The sequence below is a fragment of the Microtus oregoni genome, unplaced genomic scaffold, assembly GCF_018167655.1.
Source record: "Microtus oregoni isolate MIOR12 unplaced genomic scaffold, Mior012 000064F_ref0000363, whole genome shotgun sequence".
NCBI lineage: Eukaryota > Metazoa > Chordata > Mammalia > Rodentia > Cricetidae > Microtus > Microtus oregoni.
In genome coordinates, this window is record NW_024543874.1 from 1,781,163 (window position 1) to 1,794,062 (window position 12,900).

A 12,900-nucleotide genomic window follows, 5' to 3' on the forward strand; every position below is an offset into this window, starting at 1 on the left:
AGTGTTATTACTCGGTCCCCACATGAGATTTACAAAGACCCATTATCCTCAGGGTCTAATGAATTCGTGCCCAGGTTTAAAGTATGGACCCATGAGAGGCTTCCTCTTATTACAGGTTAGTCCCACATGTAAAGGTAACATGTCACATGCCAAATCCCCCAGATCTTCATTAGGTTCCTCACGCCAGGCTCTGGCCTCTGGGGCAAAGGACACAGGGGAGGGGGCCTTAATAGATTAATTATTAACCATCTGCACCTCCGGACACCAAGGGAGGTAAAAGCCACCCCCAGCTAGGTGAGGTGTGCCAGCAAAGGTCATGGGGGTCTCACTGACCTCCCCAGCCCTGGGACGCTGGTTCTGCCATGCAATTCCTTTCGCTATCCTCATGCTGTTCATTTCTCTACACCAGTGTGCGACTCTTTCTTGAGTGGCCTCTTGCGTTACCGGCTCAGAGAAGTCAGCAGTCCAGCCTGTGGGAACTCAAGCCCCCTTCTCCTTCTCCAGCCCTTACTGCCTTGCTTCAGATCACCTCTGGTATCCTGACAGGCTGCAGGCCGGGGTGGCAGTCCGGCAACCCAGAGGGATGGCTACCTTCCCAGGTACGTTTGAGTTAAGGCCAGAGTCTGAAAACTCTGAACAAGAAATCGGGGGTCCCAGACTGAGAAGCTAAGGAAAGGAGGCTCCTCTCTGGTCCCCTCTCCCTTCAGATGATAAGAAGAACCAGGAGGAAATCCAGCTAAACCGGAGGGACAATTTTTTCAGAACCCAATAGTAGGCCGAACAGGTTAGGAACTTGTCACCCATCTCTCTTATGTCTACCTCCCAGATCGGTCCAGAGTTGACAGCCCTGGTGGTTCCGGGGAAGGAAGAGCCTCCCTGTCTGGGGCCTCAAGGGGTGCTGGGTCGCACGATGAGCCCCTTCCTGGCCTGTCTGAGCCCCGAAGGGGATGTGGAATTGTCTCAGTATCTGGCAGGATGGAGGGAACTACTCAGGGAGGTCTCCCTCCCCAAAGCCATCTTCCAAACGACTGATTGCTCTTTCTCAAGTCATCTTCACCTTTCCACCACCAAACAGGTTCCTAACCCCGCTTGGCTGTTTACGCCTTCGCCACCAGTGAGGTCAAGGTGACCGCCCTCGAGGCTTGCTTGCAGGGCCCAGATGCTTTGCACTACGCGTCCCTGGCTACTATGGCGACGTGGGAGCGGCAAGCAGGACTACTGGAGCTACCAGGGACCGCGCCCCGGGACCAAGCCTAGGACTCGAACGCTGCTTTCGCTGCCCCGCACACTGCGCTGGTCCCAGCTCTGCCTCCACAGAGCGGTGACAGGGACGCTCGGAGGTCCGGACGCGGGCGTGCAATGCGGGGACGCCTACAGCACCGCGCTGGCCGAGCACCACCCATGGCTCATCTGCCAGGCCGTCTGCCTGGCCATCCTCGCCCTCCCGAGTCGCGGCCGCTTGCTCCAGCTAGCGTGTCCCGGAACCAGAGAGGCGGACGCGAGGGTGGCCCTGACCCGGGCCGCCGGAGTACTGGAGGACGTCTACAACCGAACCCAGAGCCTGCTGACCCGCCACGGCCTGCTCCAGCTGGCTTGATGACCGTGGTGTGAGCGTACTGACCAGAAAGGCTTGTTGTGTGGAGGGATCTACGCACCAAGGACCGGGCGACCTGGGTAGCCTTCATCCTCCGTGAGGTCACCAGTTAAGGCCCGCCCCCAGCAGGGTAGAGTATGTGATGTGAGATCCTCACATCCTCAGCCTCACGAAGCTTCAAGGAGCAATGAGGAATAAAGAATTCTTTAGTAGCTATCGACATAGGGCATTATGTATGATGAACTGACCATAGCTTAAGCAGGGAAATGTGGGAAGCTGTGCCACCCCTGTTCTCTGCATCTGAACGACTCATTCATTCCCCAGAGCCCATTTCAGCGACTCCCATGGCTTCAGTTGCCAGCCCTACGCCAAGTCTCCAGTCCAGACCTGTCCTCTGAGCTCCACACAGCAAAGGCAAATGCAACACATCACACCTGAGTTCCACTCTGCCTCCGCCGGAAGTCCATCTCCCTTTGTGTTCTGTCTCCAAAGCTACAGAGAAACCCTGTCTTGAAGTACAATTCCTGAGTTAGTATATGAAATTGTTAACCCTTTCTTGTTCACTAGTATGGGAGTGTGGACCAAGGAGACCTTTGATAAACACTGTGTGGAGCCGAGTGCCTGTTTGGTGAGAGGCGTGATGCACAGGCTGTAATAGGTTCAGATGCAGAGAACAGGGGTGACACAGCTTCCCACATTTCCCATGTAGATTATATCTATGTAAGTCTCTCTTAGGGTCCTCATTGTTGTCTAGGTCCTCTGGGATTATGATTTGTGGGCTGTTTTTCTTTGCTTTATGTTTAAAAACCAGTTATGAGCGAGTACATGTGATAACTGTCTTTCTGGGTCTGGTTTACCTCACCCAAAATGATGTTTTATAGCTCCATTCATTTGCCTGAAAAATTCGAGATGTTATTTTTTTCTGTTGTGTAGTACTCTATTGTGTAAATACACCACATTTTCCTTGTCTATTCTTCGGTTGAGGGGCATTTAGGTTGTTTCCAGGTTCTGGCTATGACAAACAAAGCTGCTATGAACATAGTTGAGCACATGTCCTTGTGGCACGATTGAGCATCCTTTGGATATATACCCAAAACTGGTATTACTGGGTCTTGAGAAAGGTTGTTTCCTAATTTTCTGAGAAATCGCCACAATGACATCCAAAGAGGTTGTGCCATCTTGCAGTCCCACCAGCAATGCAGGAGTGTTCCCTTTTCCCCACAACATCTCCAGCATAAGTTGTCATCAGTGTTTTTGATCTTGGCCATTCCTACAGGTGTAAAATGGGATCTCAGAGTTATTTTGATTTGCATTTTTCTGATGACTAAGGATGTTGAACATTTCTTTAAGTGTCTTTTAGCCATTTTAGGTTCCTCTGTTGAGAGTTCTCTGTTTAGGTCTCTACTCCATTTTTTAAAAATCAGATTATTTGTTCTTTTGATGATCAATTTCTTAAGTTCTTTGTATATTTTGGAGATAAGACCTCTGTCTGATGTAGGGTTAGTGAAGGTCTTTTCCCATTCTGTAGGCTGTCATTTTGTCTTGTTGACCATGTCCTTTTGCAACAATTTTAAATATAGGCAAAGAATCTCTAATGATTCCTGAGCATATTTGTATAAGAACAAAACTTTTATTTTATTTCCATATATTACTTCCTTTTTTACATAGAGTAGGTTGAAGGCCCATCATATTGCAGAACTACTTCAGAAAATGAATCTATCTATTGATGGATCTGGGCATATTTGGTTTTAACAGCTATATTTCATGTATGCCAAGACAGACATTTTTTGTTTGTTTGTTTTTTGTTTTTCGAGACAGGGTTTCTCTGTGGCTTTGGAGCCTGTCCTGGAACTAGCTCTGTAAACCAGGCTGGTCGCGAACTCACAGAGATCCGCCTGCCTCTGCCTCCCGAGTGCTGGGATTAAAGGCGTGCGCCACCATCACCCGGCCAAGGCAGACATTTTGTCCCCTATCAGGGACGTACAATTTTGCCCAAAATCCAACCTGTTGAGTACAAAAGGTCAAATACTCTCTTTTGTAACTACTTCCTGCTATAAACAGGACGTCATTATCAAGGCCCAGGAATGCTGGAATACCAGCAAAAGGCCTGGAGGGGATTCAGGGAATAGGCTTTCTTCAGAAGCACCTGCTGAGCTGACCCAGCTAAACAAACATGGAGCAATCTCATCAGCTGGACTGATGCACATCAGCTTTCAGCAAGTCCATGCTCACAGCACCTTGGAGCCATTGGTAGTCCACAGTTGATTTCTAGATGGTGTCTGTGATGCAAGCTGAAATCTGCTGAGAGAGGATGAACAGGAGCTTACTCCTAACTGTATTAACTGCAAACAGACCCCTTAGCTAGTGAGGTATATAGTTCCTGTTTTGGCCCCACAGTATGACTCTACTGACCTCCAATGATAATGGATCATGGTTGACTGTTAAATACCCCCTTGGGCAGTACTGGTGCAGATACTGGACACATGGCTTAGGAAGGAATATGGTCTTACTGACTCAGTTACGGTCTCACTGGAAGTTGGGTTCAGGGTTTGGGCAGTAATGAGGATTTCAGTCTGTGACTGTTTTACCTCCTTTACTCTGAGCTGCTCATATTCTTCAGTAATTCTTTTAAAACAAAGAGGTCATTACACCTCCACATGTGAGTTATTTCCTTGTAGTGTGTCCCCAAGAGTCTATTCCTGGTAAATGTTCTTGTTTACAGAATCCAGGGAATCTCTAATGGGAATAGAAACAACCCTTTCCCATCTCTCCTGGGGGCCAAGATAGGCGGCAGAGCCGTGAAAACCCACCATCCATTCTACTGGGAAGAGCACAAGATGATGGAGCTGCATTGGTGTCTCAGGATCTTATAGGCAACATCGTCAGGAGCTGTTCTCCTCTCTGTGGAGAAGGCAAGCGACTCAGGCCCTTTTAAACTCACAGAAACTTTATTTTCTGGAGATTGTGCTGCTGGGAATTTGGACTATCACACTCAGTTGCCTCATGAGGACTTCCTGGTTAGTCTCTTTCCCATAAGAACAAGACATTGCAACTCAGTGACACTTTGTTGGAGGCAGGAGTGGTAAGATGGTCACTAGTCATGGGCTTGTGGGTGGGCACCAGGCATCTGTGGGGCTGGAGATTAGAAGTAGCTAGACCACCTATATGTAGGTCCTCTGTTACTCCAAAGTTATCCTAAAGTTTTCCCTCACTGCCTGCTCCCACTCTCTTATTCCCTTCATTCTTTAAGTCATTTTCCTTCCTCCAATTATCCATAAAAGGGGAACTTACTCTCTGTTTTGAGTCACATTATCCACAGACATTGGGAACAAGCAATACAACGTCCTGAACTCAAAGATCTCAAGTCACAAACTACATCTGAGAATGAGCAGTGATGGCCAGGGCTGAAAGGAACTTTTGTCCATCACAGAGACAATCTGAAGTGCTGAGGGGCAGAGTCATGGGAATTTTCCTCTTTGGTTTGTGAGACACAGGGTCTGCTGTAACCTCACCTGGCCTTGAACAGCTGTGTAGCCGAGTCTGTCCTTAAAATCCTGATCCTCTGTCTAGCATGGTGGTGCATGCCTTACTCCAGCAGCTGGGAGAGGCAGGTGGATCTCTGTGAGTTTAGAACAGCCTGGGCTTTATCGTGTGATCCAGGACAGCCTGACCTATCTAGTGAGATCCTGTCTTGGAAAATTAAGAAAAAATAAAGAAAAGTAAAGAAAGCAAACAAACAAAAAGAAATGAAAAATTCAGATCCTCAGTGTTCTAAGCTCTGGGATAACACCTTCAAGCCACCATCAATGGCTGTGTCTTTTCGTCCAATACAAGGAATTGCCATGTAGTCTGATTTCTTTTGGAATTTACAAGCCTGCTGGCTTCACCTCTTTAGTACTGAGATTTCTTGCCTGAACCATGTAATTGAAAGGACACTGTCAGTGAAGGCAGAGGGGATTGGTATAATAAAACATAAATGACTTTAATTGGCTTAATGGTCTCAAATGCCATGCCTTGGGAATTGTATTTCAAAAAGGAGAGAGAGAGGTGAAGCAGGAATTTTTAAAGTTTATTAAGTTCCAGAATACCCAAAATTTCTGAAATCGCCACCAATTGCTTCCTTGTGCATTTAAGGACAGCCTGTGGCTTCCCACATTCAGACAGGAGGAGAAATCTCCTTAGGAGACCTGGTGTGTGTCTAGTCATCAGCTCTGTGCTAGGAGGGCTCTGACCTGTGCTGAGTCTCAATAAGCTCAACTGGACAGACTTTGCCTTCGTCACCTCCCCACTTCAGGACCTGTGTGTGAGAAGCAGAGAAGGGAATTGAAGCCAGACTCTGATGTCACACCATCTAAACACCCCGCCTCCCTGATGCTTTCCACCTGCATTTCCTTTCCCAGGAAGCATCCCCCTCAGGAAACATACTGGCTATATTTCTAATGCCCATCCCCTCCTCCCTGCATCTCATGCCTTGCAACCTTCAGCCAGTCTCCTTCCCCCACTATTTCCCAGACTCCTCTACTCCATGAAATCTGGATCCTTCTGTAAAAGTTGCTGCGATTAAAAAAAAAAATCTAAAATTCATGGAAAAATAAGTTTAAAGTCTCATAAAAAAGGACAACAGTGGGGTGGTAAATAAATCGTGATAGGCCTTTTCACTGATATATAGTGTACATACCACAAATAATGACATGTATTAAAAGGAAAGGAATTGTGAAATTATGAGCCGAAACAACACCATACAGTGGTTTATAGACGATGTGATGGACCTGCAGGCAGACCAGACCAAAGTCATGGCCTCTCCAGTCGGGTATATTTTTAGGTCAAACTCATCTATTAGTGGTTTAATCTATTTTAAAGACAACTGAAAATTTTGAATGCTTTTTTGTGTATATGTAACAAAATATATGTGAAAAACTTAGCATTTTAGTCTCTTGTTAAGTGCACAGCTGAGTGGCATTGCAGCCATCTATACAACTGTTGTTAACCACTGGTCATTTCCAAAGCTATCATCATCACAGACAGAAGCCTTGCTCTCCTAGACACTGATACCCTGGCCTCTTCTCCTGCTTGACTGGGGCAAATTCTATCCTACTTCCTCATTCTATGGATTTGACAGATGGTACCTGGTGTAAGTGGAATCACCACAAAAAAAGTTGTCTCTATGTGCCTGGCATATTTCACCTAGAGTAGTGTTTGCAAGAATCCCCAGTGTCGTGCTCAGGTTTTAAAGTTTCCCTCTCTGCTGGTTGATATTGTCAGCTTTAGCAAGGACACAAGTCTTTGGTCACTTTCGTTTATGAGGGATTTTCTAAACTAGGTTATTGAGGTAGAAGACTCCCCTAAGTAGAAATGGTTCATCACATGGGCTAGGGTCCTAGACTGACTTAAAAGAGAGAGTCAATCTGGTGTGGGAAGTCCTTCTGTATATGTGTTGCTTTTATTGCTTAATAAAGAGGCTGCTAACAGAATGTAGCCAGGGTGGAAGAGATATAGAGAAAGTAGGCAGAGTCAGTGAGAAGCCAAGTACCTGCCCACAGGAGACAGACACACCAGAATCTTGCAGGTAAGCAACAGCCATGTGGCAATACACAGATTAATGTAAATGGGTTAATTTAAAATATAAGAGTTAGCCAGAAATATGCTTAAGCTATTGGCCAAACAGGATTGCAATTGATACAGATTTCCGTGTGGTTATTTTGAGTCTGGGCAGCCAGGAACAAACGAGCAGTCTCTGCCAACATGCATGCATGTTCTTTGTTTCCTGGTTTGGACTCAATGTGACCAGCCACTTCCTGCTTCTTTGTCATAATGTTCCTCAGTTTACTGGAGCAATAAACTAAAGCAACCCTTTCCTTCAGTCGCTCTCATGGGATATTTTGTTGCAGCAAACAGGACAAGTAACTAATCTCTTTTTCTGTGAGGCAGAATAACAGCTGATTACATGTGAGTCACGCTTTACTTACCCGCTTGTTGAGCAATATTTTAAAGTGTTTAGAAAAACACTCATCCATCCTGTGCTACAAATGTGCCAAGTGACACTTTGTGGTGATATTTTGTTTGTGATTTAACAAATAAAGCTTGAAGCTTGCCTACTAGTTAACCATAGAGACCAGGCAGTGGTGGCAAACACCTTTTATCCCAGTACTTGTGAGTCACAAGCCTTTAATCACAACACTAGGGAGGTGGAGACAGGAAGGGATATGACTGGGTGGAGAGAGAAATATAAGGCGGGAGGAGACAGTGTTCAAGGCTGAATTCATTCTGAGGATTCGTAGAGACAGGATCTTGCCACTTCAGTCTGAGGATTTCATAGAGGTAAGAACTAGTGGCCAGCTGCTCTGCTTCTCTGATCTTTCAGCTTTTACCCCCTAATAGCCGACTCTGGGTTTTTATTATTAACACAAATTAGAATTCACACTATAGCATGTCAAAATTATTGCTATTGCTATGAAGAACATTCAAAAAAAGAAAATATATTGATCATGTTTTCTTCCTTTTCTATATTTATTTGCATTTCTTCTTAATGTGGTTGGACAATTAAAACTTATTTTAATGACACATAATTTTAGCCCTCTTTTCTCCATATTCACACCAAATTGTTCAGAAAGGGAAGAAGGGAAGAGGGAGGATGACCTGGGTGGTGCAGGTAATCCAAGCTCTGGGACAGTGGAGGCAGAAGATCCAATTCAAGATCATCCTCAGCTACATAGGAAGTTCGCGGCCAGCCTGGGAAACATGAAACCTTATTTCAAAAACGAAAATGGAAAAGAGTATGCATATGGCCTAAACCACCTTTTGATGATATTTCTTTTGATGACAGAAAATTGAAAACCATTAAAGAAGCAGAAGGGGAATAATGAATAAGTCTCCATCACCTGGCTGGTCCACTATCAGTTTGGTCAATCCAGTTCTTCCCCTACCCCACCAAACCCTGGCTTTTCTCCTAGAGGGCTCTAGTACAAACCCCAGACACCATGCTGCTTAGTCTGTTACTCTTTCATTGTAACACCTAAGGCAATCAAACCATTTTTAATATCATCAAGTATTCAGGCACTGCTTCACTTTCCCTAATTGCCTTATGCATTTTTCAGTTTGTTTGAGGTAAGATTCAGACCAAATCAATACATTGCAATTGGTTGATGTATTTCTAATGTTTCCAACTGTGATTTGCCTTCATTTTCTGTTCTGACGGTGTTTGGAAGAAGTGAGGCATTAGTGTGTCTCTCTCTAGTCTGGATTTGCTCGTGACCTGTTGGGGACCAAGAAGCCCCCTGATCTAAAGTGCTGACCAATCTTCCTCATCCCCTCTACAAAAATAGATTGCTGCAAAACAGCCTACTGCACAATCAGCAATAGGTTTTGGGACAGAACTGACCACAGACCTCCTAATGAGACATTACATATATAGCTGTTGTCTTTTGACACATCCCGTGGTCAAGACACATTACAGATAGTACAAATTTAGTTGGTGACATTCAAAGCGTCTTGTGGTCAAGACATTTTGTGAAAAATAACTACTTCCCCCTTGGCCTAGGGCATTATAGTTTTCATTCCCCTCTAACCTTACCCCTCCCTACCAGAACTGCCCTATAAGAATAAATCACTGCCTGCAATAAACGGAACCTTGACGCATTTCAGATTGACTCTGACATTCTTTACTCGTGCTAGGTTCTCTCTCTCTTTCCCTCCCTTCCTACCCAGGTGATCCCGAACTCGAGGCCCACGAATTACGTGGCCTACAGGACGGGTCAGTGACCCCCTTTAGGGACTTCTTGTGTTCCTTTGACCCCTGTATTTACTGTAAACTTTAGGTTGCAGCTATCAGATCTATTAGCCGTTGTTTTCAAAACCGCCTGGCGTGATAACTTTCTACAGCAGGAGTAGAAAAGGAACAGTTAGTGTCTTGTTGATTTTTGTCAAGCTGGCTTGAGGCCCTTGCTTCTGCTATGACAAGCTATTCCTGTCCACTTACTAGGGCACTGGTAAGTTTTCCTGCTGGAGAATGTTCTTTTGGATGTAGTAAGAGGTTTGTCGGGTTCAAACTTTTGGTCTTTGCCATTTGTGTCTCTGCAGCATCTAACACTAGGATTGCTGTCTTCCGGAAACAGCAACACAGTATCTGATACCATTGCCCTTCTTGTCGCTTTCTAGGCCCCTAAGGCTGGCCTTAGGCCCCATATCTTCTGTACTGGCTGGTTAGGTGTGTCAGCACAACACAAGCTAAAGTCATCAGAGGAAGGAGCCTCAGCTGAGGAAATGCCTTCTTGAGATCCAGCTGTAAGGCACTGTCTCATTTAGTGGTCAATGAGGGAGGGCCCAGTCTGTGGTGGTGATGCCGTTCCTGGGCTGGTGGTCCTGGGTTCCATAAGAAAGCAGGCTGAGGACTGCCAAAGTCCCATCTGCTGAGTAGTTGTCACTGCAGCCGCTGCCTCCATCATTGTTGTTGTGGTTGCTTCCCCGAAGTCCACAGCTCTGGCCCCCGCATCATCTCCCGCAGCCGTGAAGTGGATGTTTAAGGATAACTACTCGCTGGAACATAGATGTGTGGAGTCTGCGAAGATCTGAGCGAAGTACCCCAACCGGATTCCCGTGATCGTGGAAAAGGTCTCAGGCACTCAGATTGTTGCCATTGCCAAAAGGAGGTTCTTGGTTCCATCTGACATCACTGTGGCTTAGTTCATGTGGATCATCAGGAAAAGGATCCGGATTCCTTCTGAGAAGGCGGTCTTCCTGTTTGTGGACAAGTCAATCCCACAGTCCAGCCTAACTCTGTGGGGCAGCTTTGCCAGAGGAAAAAGGATGAAGATGGATTCTTGTATGTGGTCTGCAACGGAGAGAACACTTTTGGCTTCTGAGCACCACTGCTGGGCTAGGTGCACCGTTCCTGCTTGTGTATCTTGTAAATAACTGGTTGTTTTCAGTTACTCCACCAGAGCCTCTTCACATAGACCTACTAGTGCCTTTGTGACTGGATTTCTTTCTTTTGTCTCAGCAGTAGAGACCCTAACTAGGACACCTTCTTTCTCCATCCCGACCTCTTCCGGTAGTACGCATTGTCAACTTGACATGACCTAGGAGACAAAACCCTGGCTGTGTCTTTAAGAAAGTTTCCAGGTGGAGTTAGCAGGGGAGGGACAACCCATTCTAGAGGTGCACGTCATTCTTGCACGGGTTGGTGGCCTGGATGGATAAAACGGAGAAACCAAGCTGAGTGCCAGCAGAGGCAGCTGGAAGGCTTCTAGCTTCCTCAGGGCGCTCCTGCTGCAGCTGCCGCGATTAAGTACACGCTCAAAGGGTGAGCCAAGAGCACTTGAGAATGGCTCAGCGGTGAAATGTGCTGGCTGCTTTTCCAGAGGTCCTGAGTTCAATTCCCAGCAACCTAAGGGGGCTCACAATATCTATGGTGGGATATGACACCCTCTCCTGGAATAAAGGAGTATGCCACACTCATCTTGATTAAATAAATAACCATTAAAAATAAATAAATAACCATTAAAAACAAAGGAAGCGAACAAAAGAAAACCATGAGGCAAAATAAAATAAACCCTGCCTTCCTTAAGAAGTTCTAGAGTCAGAGGCAGGAGGATCTCTGTGAGTTTGAGGGCCTGCCTGGTCTACAAGAGCTAGTTCCAGGACAGGCTCTAAAACGACAGCAAATAACAGAGGAGGAGGAGGAAGCAGAGGAGGAGGAGGAGGAGAAGAAGAGGAAGGTCTTTCTGATGTGTTCTTGGATTTGGTTTTCCAGTATTTTTTTTGAGAAAGTCCACCCACAATATGGTTCAACATACGAAAATCTGTCAATGCAACCCACCATATAAACAAACTGAATGAAAAAATTCACATGATCATATTGGATCATTAGATGCTAAAAAACCCTTGACAAAAGAGTCGTATCCATCACGCATGCTCTATCCGTCACGCATGCTCTATCCGTCACGCATGCTCTATCCGTCACGTATGCTCTATCTGTCACGCATGCTTTTGTCACCGGTGTTGCATGAGAAACATGTGTCGCAACGGTCACACGCATCATTTATCTCACGTGTCCTGTACTGGTCATGCGTGTTGCTTCTGTCACGTGTGACGTGTTTGACACTGCCATTTCTGTCATGTGTGCTGTTTCTGTCACACGTGTCATTTCCATCACTCGTGGTGTGTCTCTCACGTGTGCCGTCCTCGCTGTGCACATTGTATCTGTCACGTGCATTGTTTTCATCACGTGTGTAGTTTTTGTCACGCATGTCATATCTGTCACATGTGTCGTTTTCGCCACACATGTCTGGTCCAACTGACTCAGGCTGATGCAAATTGGTTGAAACTGTCTCAGACCGGTTCAGACTGGTTCAAACCGCTTCAAACTGGCACAGACCAGTTCAAGCCGGTCCAGACAGGTCAAGACCAACTAAAACTGGCAAGACCCATCTAGACCGGTTCAACTGGTTCAGACCAGTCCAGACCGGTTTAAACCAGTTCAGACCAGTCCAAACTCTCTTAAACCAGTCAAGACCGGTTCAGACCGGTTCCAGCCGGTTCAGGCAGGCTCAAACTGGTGGAGACCGGTTCAGACTGGCTCAAACCGGTTGAGATCGCTTCACTCCGGCTCAGGCCGGTAGGGGGCAGGCTCAAACCGGTTCAGGCTGGTTCATGCCGGTTCAGACTGGCTCAAGCCGGCTGAGACCGGTTCAGACAGTATTGAGCCAGTTTGGACCGGCACAAACCGGTCGAGACTGTTTCAGACCAGTTTGAGCCAGTTCAGGCCGGTTCAAAATGGTCAAAACCGGCTCAGGCCGGCTCAAGCCGGTCGAGACCTGTTCAAACTGGTTCAGGCCGGCACATACTGGTTCAAGCCGGTTCAGACCGGTTCAAACCGGCCAAGAGCTATTCAGACTGGTTTGAGCCACAAACTGGTCGAGACCGGTTCAGACCGGTTCAGACAGGCTCGAACTGGTCGAGACTCATTACGACCGGTTTGAGCTGATTCAGGCCATTTCAAAAAAGCTTAGACCGGCTAAAGCCAGTTGAAACCGTTTGATACTGGTTCAGGCCGGTTCAGACCAGTTCGAGCCGGTTCAAATCGGTTCAGGCCGGTTCTTACTGGTTCAAGCTGTTTCAGCCCGGTTCAAACCAGCTCAGACCGTTTCAAACTGGTCTGTTCTAGCTCCAGGCTGCTGTGTGCTACCATATGGGCCCTGCTCATCAAAGCCATGCTCACTGTTCATTGCATCCTTCTTCCACACCCGCCACTGCCATGGCATCTCTAGTTCTGCATCCCTCTGCTATATGTCCTACCTCTCCTTTGAATA

The 12,900-nt window shown here is 46.5% G+C and overlaps 2 pseudogenes; both read left to right on the forward strand.

Annotated features, from left to right (window-relative positions):
* The first annotated feature begins 316 nt into the window (after positions 1-316).
* Positions 317-1,597, forward strand: LOC121439911 (annotated as a pseudogene).
* A 565-nt stretch (positions 1,598-2,162) lies between these two features.
* Positions 2,163-10,452, forward strand: LOC121439924 (annotated as a pseudogene).
* Positions 10,453-12,900: the final 2,448 nt, after the last annotated feature.